Source organism: Sapajus apella, unplaced genomic scaffold, assembly GCF_009761245.1.
Source record: "Sapajus apella isolate SASKATOON/1434 unplaced genomic scaffold, GSC_monkey_1.0 scaffold40, whole genome shotgun sequence".
Taxonomy (NCBI): Eukaryota; Metazoa; Chordata; class Mammalia; order Primates; family Cebidae; genus Sapajus; species Sapajus apella.
In genome coordinates, this window is record NW_022436980.1 from 13,136,502 (window position 1) to 13,151,436 (window position 14,935).

Below are 14,935 nucleotides of genomic sequence, written 5' to 3' on the forward strand. Positions count from 1 at the left end.
ATTCCTAATTTAAAGACAGTACAGAACTTTTCATGAAATCAAAAGATTTAATAATAATGTAATTCAATTATTTATATTTAGCTTATGCTCATTTTATTGCACTAAATTGAAACTGTTAACGTAAGAAATTCAAAATAAATAGCATTATTATCTATTTTCATAGAACTGTTATTTGAAATTCAAAGCACTTACATTCAAATCTATTAAAAATTATTATAGTAATTTATATAATAAAAGTTTTTCCCTATGTTATAAATTAATAAAACACAGCTACCAATAGCTACAGTTATACTCATCAACTGTACAAATAAGAAAAAAAATCTCCACAGTACAAATTATCAGATGGGTAAATCATTCAACTACAAGGCTTCTCTATGTACATCAGTTTGGGTTTACTTTTTGGTTGTTGTTGTTTTTTAATCAGTATTTTATGAACATCCCAAAAGAACAGGCTACTAATTGTAAAAGAGCAAAAGGATTTATCAGATACATTTAACAAAGGATTTTATCTTCTAATTTGTATCTTATAGGCTTAGGTTCACATTTTTATTTCATTATCTTATAAAATTTGCTTTTCAGCATATTTTTAGCTGACCTTGCAGGGTAGAGAATGCACCCCGGAATTGAAGATCATGAGGTTAATATCTTTGTAGAATTAACACACCTTTTAATTGACTTCCTAAGGGATTTTACCACTTTTCCCCTGCCAGGGGACATTCCCTTTCAGTTAAAATTCCACTGTACAGATTACTACTGTGAAACCAGGTGAGTTCTTTTTGTATCCACATTTTTTTTTTTGAGACAGAGTTTCACTGTGTCGTCCAGGCTGGAGTGCAGTGGCACAATCTCAGCTAACTGCAACCTCCACCTCCCAGGTTAAAGCGATACTCCTGCCTAGCTTTCCGAGTAGCTGAGACTACAGGCTTGTGCCACCACACCCAACTAATTTTTTTATTTTTAGTAGAGATGGGGTTTCACCATGTTAGCCAGGCTGGTCTCAAACTCCTGACCTCAGGTGATCCGCCTGCCTCAGCCTCCCGAAATGCTGGGATTACAGGCAAGAGCCACCGCGCTCAGCCTGTAACCACATATTTTCATTGCATGAACCCTTCTCTGAAGGTTATTCCAAACATCTTACATAAAAGCAATAAAACTCCCACAATCCTAAATTTGAAAATCATATTTCTTCTATAAAAATTAACTTCAAATAGATTATAAGTAGACATATCTAGACACTTTCAAAAACTGAAAGGCACAAATAAACATAAAAAAGCATTTCTAAGATTCCACCAGAGGTTCCCACTAGGATCTGAAACTGAAACCTGTGAGCTAGCCCTTGATTGCCAGTGCTAAGGAAAGGCAACCAAATTAAGAATCCTGAAAATCATTTTCAAATCACCGTGAAATATCTTCTTCTCACATAAATAAATTTTCTTATAATGATACAAATACATGCAAAAATAAGCTTTTAAATATAACAAATTTAAAGTAACTGCTACTTATGCTTCTTATGATTAAAAGTAAAACCTATTTTATATTTCATAGACACAAGACAGAAAAGTATCAACTGCAGAGTAGTTAAAGAGTCCTTCGTAGCTAAGGAAAATTGACCTGGGATTGAAATGTCATCAGGTTGCCATGGATAATCCACAAATAGCAAAAAGAATGCATGCACTGGTAATATATTTCTAGATAAGAGACTCCCATAAAAATGACAATGACTTTAAAAACAAAATAGAACTCCAAACCCTGTCTAAAGTTAGATTTTTATTTTCAGGTTTTTTTGGTTTTTTTTTTAATGGCTAATTCTAAGCAAGGAGAATGGTTTTTAACCCCAACATGCCCAAACAAAACTTATACTATGTATCAAACATGAATATGTTTGGTTAAAGTCTTCCAGATGATCTTCACTGGGAGACCTACTTGACACCTTCAATTTTTTCCTAACACTTCACTTTCTCCCACCACACATATCTTCTATGGTGATTTTCTTCTTCGTTGTTTTAACCTAAACATCTTCACTATGTTTTATCCAAGTGCCTGCCTAGGCACTTATGAGGTGTGTTTGACCAGGCTACAGTCAGATGTGCCAAGGGCAAGCCGAAATATGGGCCCAAAGGCTTAGAGGGCTGGGCAGAGTGACAAGGTGATATTTCCCTATTGTAATGGAAAAGATGAGTGTCCAGGTGATTAGGGTGAGTAACAAGCTGAACAGTTCATTCTAGTCTGAGCAGAGATCCCGTCTGGGATCTCTTTGACATGGGGTGTTATAACGAATGAACCAGAAAAAGTTTGAGTAGACAGCAAGATTTGTGAGTCATCTAAACATACACCATTAAACGTATGGTGAAGAGACGTCACCCAGGGTCCTCCCCAAAGGAGAAGAGGGAAAGCAGGAGCACATGGGCTGAAATCTCAGGGAACCTTCACAGCCTGGCTTTTGACAGTTCCTTTTTCACTGTGAGAAGAGTTAGGAAAGAAATATAAACAGATCATCACCCTTGCCCACAACTGACAGGGTTAAGTATTTCTGGGAGTTGGTCTAAACCTGTTCTCTGGGCAACCTAATCCTCCAGTACCCTCTTCCCGACAGCACATGCCTGCCTACTGCATACATTGTTCTTCCACAGCCTTCCTTACTTTACAGTCCCACACATTTCAAAAGATCTGTATACTCTAAACATGCCTTACTCACTGAATTATGTTCCCTTGGCTAGATCACATCCTATTTTCTGTTAGAATTGATTTAAAGATGAAAGATAAGCTCATTTGCTTTGCCAGGCCACAGAAACGGCAAGCTCACTGGGTTGGGGCAAATTGAATGTCACTTTCCCCAGTTCCACCCCAGAAATGTAAGTAGTTCAGTCCAAAATAGTTTAGGCAGTGATAACAACCAGAGTAATACCAGAGTTCCCCACCTGCATCATGCAAAGGAGTGGGGAGGAAGAGGGAGAACATGTTCAAATGTAAAGAGTCTTTGTATTTACTCTGAGACATTTAACTAATCAGAACTTGTAGGGACCTCAGAAATGTTCCACAGTGCCTCTTACTTTTTAATCAATCATGTTCAACCTGGACTACAAAACACAATAACAGGAGACACTTTAACATATGCAGATACCCATACACTCCCTACCCTAAACCAATTAAATCAGAATAATCCTGAACATTGGTCTCAGGGATCCAGAGCCCTAAAAGCTCCCCAGGTATTTCTACGGTGCAGTCAGGCTTGAAACTACTATGGATATACAAGTTAAAAATTGATAGTATTTGTGGCTGATGAGCTCCGAGGACTAACGTGGAGAGTTTAAAATGGTCATAGGTAATACTGAATCAGATCAGTTAGGCTTATTCTTTTATGGCAAGACTGTACCTCTAGAGACAGGCATCTTATCAGTTTATGCCTCACATTTGAATGGAGCTATGTATTTAAAAAAAAAAAAAAAAAAAAAAAAAAAGGTAGGCCAAGAGCATTGGCTCACACCTGTAATCCCAGCACTTTGGGAGGCCGAGATGGGCAGATGACCTGAGGTCCGCAGTTCAATACCAGCCTGACCAACATGGAGAAGCCCTGTCTCTACTAAAAATACAAAATTAGCCAGGTGTGGTGGTGCATGCTTGTAATCCCAGCTACTCGGGAGGCTGAGGCAGGAGAATCGCTTGAACCCGGGAGACAGAGGTTGCAGTGAGCTGAGTTCGTGCCATTGCACTCCAGCCTGGGCAACAAGAGTGAAACGCAGTCTCAAAAAAAAAAAAAAAAAAAGGTGTTGCAGGAAAGTCTTAATATACGCAATGTGAAACTCCTTACATTCACAAAGCAGTAAGAGATGTGGCTTATCATGCCCTTTGCTATGTCCTCCCCAATTTTATAGCTATAAACATGTTTTGCAACTCAGCTGACTAATATTAAGAATGCATTCTGTGGCTACAAGAGAAGGGCAAAATTTCTTTGTGTGACCAGTAAGCTCCAACCAGAAGTATGCCATGACGTTCAGCACTAAGTGATATGCTTGTAGAGAGAAAAGAAAAAAAATAACATGTCCCATGCCCAAAAGTTAATGACATTGATTATCAACTTTAACATACTAATGAGCAGGGGAGATGAGGGGGAATATATCCTCTGTGAGGCTGCTCAGTTATTTCACAGTAGCTTCAAACATCATTCCACAATGGAGCTCAACATCATGTGCATAATGGATACTCATTTAGGGAGAGCTTTCTCTCATAATTCATTGGTATCTTTGTCCCTATATTAATAGTTGGGCCTTATATGTAGAAATAAGTGGGGATTTATACATTGATAGATCCTGGAGAGATTTCAAGTGAAATCATAAGGAAGTTGTTTGTTTTTTCACTTTGTTTTGTTTCCTCCTCATTACCAATTAATTTGCATCTCACTTGCCTTCTGTGAAGAGGAGGTTCTAAGGGACAAAGCTACTGAACAACCTGAGAACTTAGTTACTCAAATCAACCAGAACACACATCCTCAGCTTTGCAGGCTGAGTACAAAGAGACCCAAATCTTAACAGGGTGGGGGGCGGGGGGCGGCAGGGAGAAAAGCTTAACTACCTTAGAAATTGCAGGCTTCCCAGAGCTCAGTTCAAACATTTAAAAAGTAAACACTTCACAATTACAAAGAAATCAAAACACTTCTTTCAAGTGGAAAAAGATCAAGGAAATAAAAAATGCTGTTTGTGATAAACACGATATAGTTTACAACCTAGAATTTTTCTAGACAAAAAGATGCTTCTCTCGGGTACTAACACATGGAGTTTCTAATCTCTTACCCCTATAAGTTCCCATTTTATTTTAATAAAGAAAAACAAGGCCAATTTTCAGAGCAAGACAGTGTATAACTGCACATCTTTACCAAAGAAATACTAATTTTAAGTATTAAAAACCCCTAAAAATCAGTGATTACCAACTATTTGATGACACATCTATTTTATTTTTGGTTCAATTTCACAATGTGTCTTCATGTTCTGTGGATTTTAATATTATTTCACTGAAATAGCTGGAGAGTCTGTTAAATTAAATGAAAATAATAATCTCAATGAATCCTTAAAAAAAGGTGTCCTCATATAAAAATGATACATATAAAAAAGATGTGAGAAAAAAATTATTTAATCTATTTCAACTTCTTTACTGAGAGGCTTCAAATGATTAGTTCTGTATTTCAACATCTGAGTTGACAGATATTTTAAAAATTTAGCAAAACTTTTTTATTTCAATAAAAGAAAAAAGCAAACTCCTTTTAAATATACTTTATGTGCACATGCATACAATTTATAATTAGCTGCTTTTTAATTCAGTATCTTTACTTATTAGCAATTTTACTCCAAATGTGGAATCCTTTATATCTTTCTATACTTTAAAATTGTATACAATTTCTATCTTTAAAATTGTTACAGTAAGCATTTATATCTTTGGTGTAATTTTTGAAATATGGAGCCCTCCAGTGGCCAAATATTTATACATACCATTATAAATCAAGATATTCTACTGATTGCCGTGGGTACCACCTCCTTATGAATTTGCTTTAATCCTATATTTAAAGAAGATAATTGTTTCAGTTAATTTCATTCATAAATAACCAGATGTAATCAGACTCTAGATTTTATAAAATGATGGACATTTTCCAGTGTTATAGTTTCCTTACTATTCATTGCTGTAGTGAGAAAAAAACTGATTGAAAACATAGTATCAAAATAGGCATGCTAAGAAAAAAGGAAGCAACTTTTTCAGATATGAAGAAAAAAAAATTTGAACCTACTTAACCATGTTGAAAGTAAAAGTTTAAATGATATTCAATCATAAAAAATGCATGTATAACACTTGAAATATATTATTCTTCTTCAAAGATGATGTGCTAGGTGGTAATCAAATTAAAGAGTTAGCTGTGGGTCAAAATCATGGCTTTCAGCATTTATCAATATTCTTGCCTCAAAAGTAATTGCTATTACGACTTGATATCTAAATAGCAACCAATCAAGCTTCTAAACAAACTAACAATTAGAATAACAATCTCAAGATTTAATCTCTTAGGCCAGAGATCAGTATTCATCTCTTCTTCATAGAGACACACAAGCGTCTGCATTTGGGAAACAGTATTTCTTCTGCCCAGTACCATCAACAGGAAATACACTAATCAAACAGCTATTGCAATGTGTACCTACTAGGTTCCAGAAGCCTTCACTGGATTAATCTCATTTAATCGTTACAGTAATCCGGTAAGATAAGGTGGTAGCCAGTAAGACAGCCCAATTATTTCCACTTCCTGGTAGTATCTCCTTCCACAATGAATAGGGCTGACCCATGTAATCGGTAAAATACCAAAGAAAGGATATTGAAGCTAGGTCATTAAAGACATTTTGGCTTCCACTTCAGTCTCTCTTGGACTAATTGTTCTGGGAAATGCCAGCTGCAATGTCATGAGAACATTTAGAAGTTCTATGGAAGGCCAGGTGCCTGGCTCACATCTGTAATCCCAGCACTGAGAGGCCAAGATGGGCATACCACTTGAGGTCAGAACTTTGAGACCAGCCTGGCCAACACGATGAAACCCCATCTCTACAAAAAATGCAAAACTTAGCCAGCCGTGGTAGCAGATGCCAGTAATCCCAGCTACTCAGGAGGCTGAGACAGAATCACTTGAACCCAGGAGGCAGAGGTTGCAGTGAGCTGAGAAGATGCTACCGCACTACAGCCTGAGCGACAGGGTGAGACCAGGTCTCAAAAAAAAAAAAAAAAAAAAAAAAAAAGTCCTATGGAAAGGTTCACATGGTGAGGAACGTTATAAGCCCTCCGGCAACCCAGGCATGTGAGTGAACACCTTAAAGTGATCCTTGCAGTCCTAGTCAAGGTGTCCCATGAATAAGGCCTAAGCCACCATCTTGACTGTACCTTCATGAGATACCCTGAGGCAGAATCACATGGCTAAGCCACTCCTAAATTCCTGACCCACAGAAACTGTGAGATAATGATTGTTCATTAAGTTTCACATAATTTCTTACACTTCAATAGATAACACAGATTAATATCACAACAGTTTCCATTTTACAGAAAAGCCTAGGAAGGTTTCAGATACGCTAAGAAGAGGAATACCTTTTTGTTGAACAATTCTCTTTTTGTTATTTCACCAAAACATTTAACCTACAATATCCCAGATTTTCCAATTAACCATATAGAATATGTTTCTTCTAACTTTGCTTGTTAAATAGATTCATGTTCCCAAACTTTTTTAAAAACTTTAAAATTGTTGACAGAAAATATATTATTGATTGAATAATTTGGAGCCTATTTTACTGATAATCACATCTCAGCTTGTGCATCAAGTATGGAATATGTCCAGAACTTATTTGTAAATAAGTGAAAATCCCCTTTTCTCATAACCTGTCTCTATAACTCAAGAAGTGAGGTATATATATTACACGTATGAAAACATCACTATGTACCCCATGAATAGATATGATTATTTGTTAATTTAAAAATTTTTACATGTAACAAACCTGTACACGTACCCCTGAATCTAAAAGTTGAAATTATAAATTAAATTAAATAAAAACAAAGAGAAATAAAAGACAAACAGTTCTAGAGCTACATGGCACCTAGATGAAGGCACCTACATGATGAAGTGTTTACACACAGATGTTAAGCATTTATGTCCACAAAAAGGCCAAAACAAATTTTAACAAAGAAACTGTAAAACAAAACCACAGTTTCTGGAGATGTAAAAAATAATAACTGATGTTCAAAACTCAGTGGGTGAATCTAAAATTAGATTATACAGGCCAGGCATGGTGGCTCCCATCTGCAATCACAGCACTTTGGGAGGCTAAGGCAGATGGATCACTAGAGGCCAGGAGTTCCAGACTAGCTTGGCCATCATGGTGAAACTCCATCTCTACTACTAATGAAAATACAAAAATTAGCTGGGTGTGGTGGCCTATGCCTGTAATATCAGCTACTCAGTTGGCTGAGGCACAAGGATCACTTGAACCTGTGTGTGTGGTGGATGTTACAGTGAGCCGAGGTCGTGCTACTGCACTCCAGGCTGGGAGACAGAGCAAGACTCTGTCTCAAAAGATAATAATACTATTACATTATACACAGCTGAGGAGAAAACTAGTGAACTGGAAGCAAAAATGGAATAAAACAATCAAAATGAATCACGTAGATATAAAAGTATAGAAATTACAGAATAGAGGGTAAGAGGTAAGGAGATACAGTGAGGTCTAATTCTGAAGTCCCAGAAAGAGAAAAAAAAAAAAGCAAATGAGGCAGAAAGAAGAAATTCCAAAGCTGTCTAGCAAGTCTCTTTGAAATTATTTAACATCAGCTAGCTTTCACAGTACCTTCTTCAATAATCAATGCTAGAAGAAAATAAAATAGAATTCTCAGTCACGGCCCAATAATTTTATAACCAGCCTAATTGCCATTTGTCTAAGTTCAGGAGCAAACGATGAAAGTTATTTTCCTAAGTAACCACTTCTTTTTTTTGATACAGTCTCACTCTGTCGCCCAGGTTGAAGTGCAATGGCACAATCTCAGCTGACTGCAACCTCACCTCCCGGGTTCAAGCAATTCTTCCGCCTCCACCTCCGCCTCCCAGGTTCAAGCAATTCTTGTGTCTCCACCACCCAAGTAGCTGGGATTACAGGCACCTGCCATCAAGCACAGCTAATTTTTGTATTTTTGTAGAGATGGGGTTTCATCATGTTGGCCAGGCAGGTCTTGAACTCCTGAACACAGATGATCCACCCACCTTGGCCTCCCAAAGTGCTGGGATTACAGGCATGAGCCACCATGCCTGGTCAACTACTTTTAACTAAAATAAATTAGTCCTGTATTGCATGATAATTATATTAATACGGTATACATTTTTAGAGATAAAAATGGTTCTAATATTATTATTATTCTGTGCTGCATTTTAAATAACTTTTTATACACTATATATTTTTTGCTTTTAAGCTTGTAAATGATGTTTATTGGCCTGTAAGATCCAAAGCAAAAGGGATTCCAAAACAAAAAAATAAACATTTTTAAGTACAAAATAAAAACAAGGCTAATGAGCACAACAAAGAAAGTGTGACATAATTTATCTAAAGGCCTTGTTTTATGTGGTAGATAAAAAGCACTCACTATATGCCAGAGGTATGCTAAATGCTTTACACTGACCACTTAATCCTCCTAACAACCCCTCAGGTAGGCTCTATTATCCCAGTTTTACAGATGTACAGACGTAAGGAAGGGTTGAGAAGCTGTCTTGAAGTTACACTGATAGCAGAGGCACGATTGAACCCTGGCAGCCTGGCTTCTGAGCAGACTCAACCATGAGCCTAGACTGATGCTACAATCTGTAATCTCTTTCATAAAGTACAATCCGTAGTCAAAAGATAAGGTGCTTTGGAATTTTGGTACATTTGAGTTTTAAAAGCCAATTCTAACACTTCTATCTATACAGTAATACTACTCTACATCTGCTTTTCTCATCTGTAAAATAGGGGGCAAAATAGGTCACATTTTTATATTTATGAATACTAAGTGAAAGCATGAATTTAAAATCACCCTGTACAGTGCCCAACCCATAATCAGTATTGCTTTATGTTTTAACTTTTTCCCAAAGGCAGGTTTATATAAAAACCAATGAAACTTAAGTTTCAGGGCCCTTCACTATCGTAACTCCTTCTAAATAGTAAGTGAAAAAGCCACCCCTAACTAAATAGTAAGTAAAATGCAATCCCTGTTGCTTTTATCCTCTTTATCATCCCACTCCCTGTCCCCAGGTAGGGGCACAATCATGGAAACTGTACAGCAGATCACAGTAATTAAAGACCCCAGCTTCCTAACCACAGAACCAAGAACAAAGCACTGGGTCCACGGCAGAGAGGAAGGACTCCAGGGAAGTGACTCCTTCAAGTCATTTATGAGCCCTTTATCTCATCTCGAGCTACACAAGCATGGATCTGATCCTAAACGGCACAGGCAGACACTGAGTACTAAACTATTGAACAGAGCACTGCCAAATTCCCCAACTGGCCACTGGGTGGCAAATAAGTGGGACAGATTCAAATAACACTGAAAAGACTTTGAAAACTGAACTGACAGGAATCACAAGTCACAGAGGGTTGGATCAAACTTGAATCCTGAAATTAGTTAACTGAGTCCGTACTAAAATGAAAATGTCAACATTTTCCACAGGATGTATAAAAAAGACCCAGAGTTTCCTAACAATCAAAATGTCCAGAATAAAATTCAAAAACACACGAATAAAAAAAATCTCAATTTGCACAGAAAGACAATCAAGCAACAGATATCAACTATAAAACGACACAGATGTTGAAATTACCTGATAAAGATATTAAAAAGGCTTTATAAAAATTCTCTAACAAGTAAAGGTAAATGCTCTTGAAAAGGATAGAAAGGCAAAGGGCTTACAGGTGGGGTACAAATGGCACAGATGCTCTGAAAAAATCTGGATATTTCTTATATAAATATGCATGTAGAGTATAACTATGCAATCCCACTCCTAGGTATTAAACCTGGAGGAATAAAAACTTATGCTCACATAAAAATTTGTACATGTTTATACTGTCTTTATTCACAATTATTATAAAGTAGAAACAACTTCATATACACACATATAATGAACTACTGATAAGCACAAAAAAGAAATGGACTGTCAATATGAAGCAACAATGTGGATGAATCTCAAATATTATGTTAAGTGAAAGAAGACAATCTCAAAAGGTTATATACCACATTACCCTATTTATATTGCATGCCCCCAAAAGATAAAACTATAGTAATGAAGAAGAGAACAGGGGTTGCCAGGGGTTAGGGTTGGGAGGAAAGTACAGCTACGTATGAATAACATGAAGGAATTTTTTCAGCTGACGAAACTTTTCTAAATTTTAACAAAAAACTAACTGTACACGAAATCTATACATGTTTTATACTTCATAGAATGATACATACAAAAAGCCAATATTACTGCTGGCAATTCAAAAATTAAAGTTTTCTAAGGCCTCAAGTTTTTTTTTTTTTTTTTTTTTTTTTTCAGACAGAGTTTTGCTCTTGTTACCCAGGCTGGAGTGCAATGGCGCGATCTCGGCTCACTGCAACCTCCGCCTCCTGGGTTCAAGCAATTCCCTGCCTCAGCCTCCCGAGTAGCTGGGATTACAGGCACAAGCCACCATGCCCAGCTAATTTTTTATATTTTTTTGTAGAGACGGGGTTTCACCATGTTGACCAGGATGGTCTCGATCTCTTGACCTCGTGATCCACCCACCTCGGCCTCCCAAAGTGCTGGGATTACAGGTATGAGCCATCGTGCCCAGCCAGGCCCCAAGTTTTAAAAAGCAAACCTAGAAAAACAAATTACTGGTGTAGCTATGAATAAGAGTATTTAAAGGGGATGGGTTGTATTAGTTGGTTGATTGAAATCAATTTGGCCCATTGCACTGAAGGCCAGTAGGATCAACTGAACTGCATCAGCACTGAAAATGACTTACAAAGGTATAATCCTACCCAATATGCTTCCTGTTTTAACCATATATACAAAACCAAGACCAAAATAGCACATGGAAAGAAAATCAAAGAACACAGTGTTACTGCCTGTCACCAGGCAGCAACTCAGGTCTTCAAGCTGAAGGATATCTAAATTACCTGAGATGAGAATCTGTCTTTGAAAGACCCATTCCAATGTTAATAATTCTACCTTGAGTTCTAAGCTGTGTTCTTTATAATGTAATCTATGCAGCATTTTTATTTTCTCTGCTACACTAAAGAGCAGGTGAAGAAATTCCACTTCCAGGAAAATGAAAAAGGTGTGTATATCCCTACAGGAGAATGTTAAATGCTGGACATTATGTATAAAACAAACATAAGACTGTAAAAGGTAGAAAAAGGGCAGAGCAGCTAGGGACTTTGGGGACCCAAGAAACAACACAGTGGTTAAGTTTCCTGGGTTTTCCTTTCACTTCATATATTTGCAACCTAGAATTGAAGCTGGCAATCCAGAAATGCCAACAGGGCACAGACAAAAAAACCGGCTCCCCCCAAAGCCCGCTCTCTCTAACCAAAGGAGCATGGAAATGAGCAGCATAGCAAGACAGAAAACTTTTAGACAGTAACTGTTCTACACAAGGCAATCATCACAGAAAGAAAAGAAAAAAAAAAAAAACTGTGAATGCCAGCTATGGTTGAGGACTAAACCTAGACTTCTACCCTGGCCAAGTTATAAAGATGAGCCACAACTCCAATACCTAAGGGGTAGTAGAGAAGCAAAAGTAGTGACCTGCAATTTTCTTACATACACACCAGGGCGTGCACACACACATACACACACTCCACAGAAATCAATCACGTGGGGACACAGAATTTCCAACCCCCTATGCAGCAATAATGTCTCTCTCCTCTCCCTGTTTGGGTGGCATGGGAAGTAGCCTAGTGAAGTAGCCAGATTTTGACCACTGCCCAGTAGAAATGAGGCCACCTCCCCCTTACCCACCTCTAGATCCATAGTATCAGTAAAGGCTGTGTATAAGACAATAATGAGTCATTCCTATCCCTTCCACTTAGGGTGGTATCAGCAGAAGCCTATTGGTGACTGGGACCTCCCAACCCTGCCCAGCAGGAACAAAAAAACCCTTTTCCTCTCATGTGTCAATGGAGGACAGGTGAGAACCAAGACTATTCATCTTGCAAAATAAGACAGTGCCATCCTCTTCTTGCTGCTAAAGCAGTGTCAGAGGGCACCACTAAAACAAGAGGTTCAAGTAAAATCCAGTCTCAGAACATAATATCTAAAATATCTAGGTTTCAATGGAAAGTCACTTCTCATAACAAAGCCAAGAACATCTCAATTTGAGTGAAGAAATACAATCAACAGACAGCAAAACAAAGATGAAAGTGTTGTTAGATTATCTGACAAAGATTTTACAGCAGCCATCATAAAAATGCTTTAATAAGCAACTGTGCCTGAAACAAATGAAAACATAAAATGTCTCAGCAAAGAAAGGGAAGATATATTAGTAGAACCAAATGGAAATTTCGTAACTAAAAGCCTCAATAACCAAAATACAAAATTTAATGAATGGGCTCAACAGCAGAATAGAGGGACAAAGAGAAAAAGATCAGCAAAAGAGAAAATAAAACAAAAGAAATTACCCAATCTGAAGCTAAGAGAGAAATTATATTGAAAAAACTAAACAGAGCTAAGGGACCTATGGAACAGTAAAAAAAGAACTAAAATCCATGTCACTGTAATCCAGAAAGGAGAGAAGAAAGAGAGCAGAGCTGAAAAACTACTCAAATAATGGCTGAAAACTTCTCAATTGTGGCATGGAAACATATATACCAAGACACAACATAGTCAAACTTCTGAAAATTAATCATCTCCCCTCCCTCTCAAATCAGGAAAACAATAAGAGAAGAAAGACACCTTACTTATATGGAAACAACAATTCAAATGACAGATTCCTCATTAGAAACCACGGAGGTCAGAAGGAATAACACATTCTGCAGTGCTAAAAGAAAAGGACTGTCAATCTAGAATCCTATACCCAGTGAAAATATCTTTTAGCAACAAAAAGGAAATAAAGACACTCTCCAATGAAGAAAAACGTGGAGAATTTTCACCAACAGACCACCCTAAAAGAGCGGCTAAAAACATTCAATAAACAAAAAGAAAAATTGAAAGGAAGAACCTTTCTTCTGATATTCATCAGAAAGGACAAAAAAACAAACACGGTAAACAAAAATATGGGTAAATGACTGAAACATATTAGAATACTGTCTGTTGTGGATCTAAATGTATTAAAGAAAGCATTTAAGCAATTATATTACAAATGGAGGAAGTAAAGAGACATCAAGAAGTTATGCATTAATTAAGTTAGATTAGCAGTGGTTAAAAAACATGATCTACCTATATGCTAGCCACAAGAAACTCACTTCAAATATAATGACATAGGTAGGTTGACAGTAAAAGAAGAAAATGTATAACAAGCAAACATTAATCAAAAAGGAGTGAAAAATATTAACTATATTAATTATATATAATTAATATTATGTTAATATAATTATATTAATATATTATATTATATTATTAATATATAATATAATATTAATATAATTATATTAATCTGAAAAAGTAGACTTCAGAGCAAAAAACAATGATCACAGACAGAAAGAAACACTACCATCATGATAAAAGTGCCATTATCACCAAGAAAATATACCAATCCTAAATGTGTATGCATGGATGGAGCTACACAATATATAAAGTAAAAACTTACAGAGCTGAAAGGAGAAACACACAAATTCACAATTATAATAAGAAACACCGATACCTTTCTCTCAGCAATTGATAGAACAATTAGCAGATCAGAAGGGATATTTAAGAACTCAACATCATCAACCTACAGGGTCTAATTAACAGTTACACAACATCTGACCCAACAGCAGAATATACATTCTTTTTCAGGTGCCCAAGGAACACAAACCAAGACAGACTATATGCTATGGTATAAAACAAATTATTCAACAAATTTAAAAAGAACTGGGCCGGGCACGGTGGCTCAACACCTGTAATTCCAGCACTTTGGGAGGCCGAGGCAGGCCGATCATGAGGTCAAGAGATCGAGACCATCCTGGCCAACATGGTGAAACCCTGTCTCTACTAAAAATACAAAAATTAGCTGGGCGTGGTGGCGTGCGCCTGTAGTCCCAGATACTCGGGAGGCTGAGGCAGTAGAGTTGCTTGAACCTAGGAGGCAGAGGTTGCAGTGAGCCAAGATTACGGAACTACACTCCAGCCTGGCGACAGAGTGAGACTCTGTCTCAAAAAAAAAAAAAAGAACTGAAGCCATATAGAGTGACTCCTCTGGTCACAAGGGCATAACATTAGAAATTGTTAATATTAACAGAAAGGCCG

At 37.0% G+C, this 14,935-nt stretch overlaps 1 protein-coding gene across 15 annotated transcripts in view; it reads right to left on the reverse strand.

Annotated features, from left to right (window-relative positions):
* Nucleotides 1–14,935, reverse strand: part of BBX (BBX high mobility group box domain containing) — a 276,803-nt gene that overhangs the window by 169,199 nt on the left and 92,669 nt on the right. Inside the window, exon 1 of one of the 15 annotated variants that reach the window (XM_032299189.1) lies at nucleotides 5,481–5,502. The exons of the other annotated variants lie outside the window; for them this stretch is intronic. The gene's annotated coding sequence lies outside the window, so the exon portion shown is untranslated. Of the gene's footprint in view, nucleotides 1–5,480; nucleotides 5,503–14,935 lie in introns of those variants that run through there. 15 annotated transcript variants of the gene reach the window in all.